The sequence below is a fragment of the Tinamus guttatus genome, unplaced genomic scaffold, assembly GCF_059628265.1.
Source record: "Tinamus guttatus ecotype Peru unplaced genomic scaffold, ASM5962826v1 Tinamus_guttatus_pri_ptg000026l, whole genome shotgun sequence".
In the NCBI taxonomy this organism is placed as follows: Eukaryota; Metazoa; Chordata; class Aves; order Tinamiformes; family Tinamidae; genus Tinamus; species Tinamus guttatus.
In genome coordinates, this window is record NW_028288560.1 from 2,672,736 (window position 1) to 2,673,249 (window position 514).

General features: G+C 55.1%; 1 protein-coding gene across 1 annotated transcript in view; it reads left to right on the forward strand.

Annotated features, from left to right (window-relative positions):
• LOC148596214 (E3 ubiquitin-protein ligase PHF7-like) overlaps positions 1-514 on the forward strand; it is a gene marked incomplete at its 5' end in the record, with an annotated part of 499,504 nt that overhangs the window by 466,417 nt on the left and 32,573 nt on the right. The gene's annotated exons all lie outside the window — the stretch shown is intronic.

The window sequence follows — 514 nt, forward strand, 5'->3', positions numbered from 1 at the left end:
ATTCCATCTACCTCAGGGCATATCTCAACATGTTAACGGCCAGCACCTCTGCTGACCCAGTGCTCTGTCACACACAGTGTCCCCCTAAGTCTCCCAGATGCTTCACTGTCCCCCATGATGCATCCACTGACACACTTCAGGGTCACACTTCCAGCCAGTGACCTGCCCCCTCACTGTCCCACTGTGCAGAATCAGACACCCCAGTTCCCAAGGATGTCGGAGCAGCTGTGAGGCTAACACACCTTGTCACATCTTACACAGGAGTCCGGGTCACGCTCACCACGAGAGACTCAAGCTCCACTTGGCCCCTTCTCTGCGTGCAGAGCAGAGGGCAGCAGCTCCTCACCACTAATACTGGCTCTCAATCTTCCCTACTCTTACAGAGGACTCCCCACAGCTCACAAAAGGCCCCAAAGGAGCATCCGCCCTCTGTCCAGGCTGTCTTGGCAAAGCACCTCAGGAAAGGGATGGTGCCAGTGAGGGGAAAAATGAACACACGATCTACACACATACA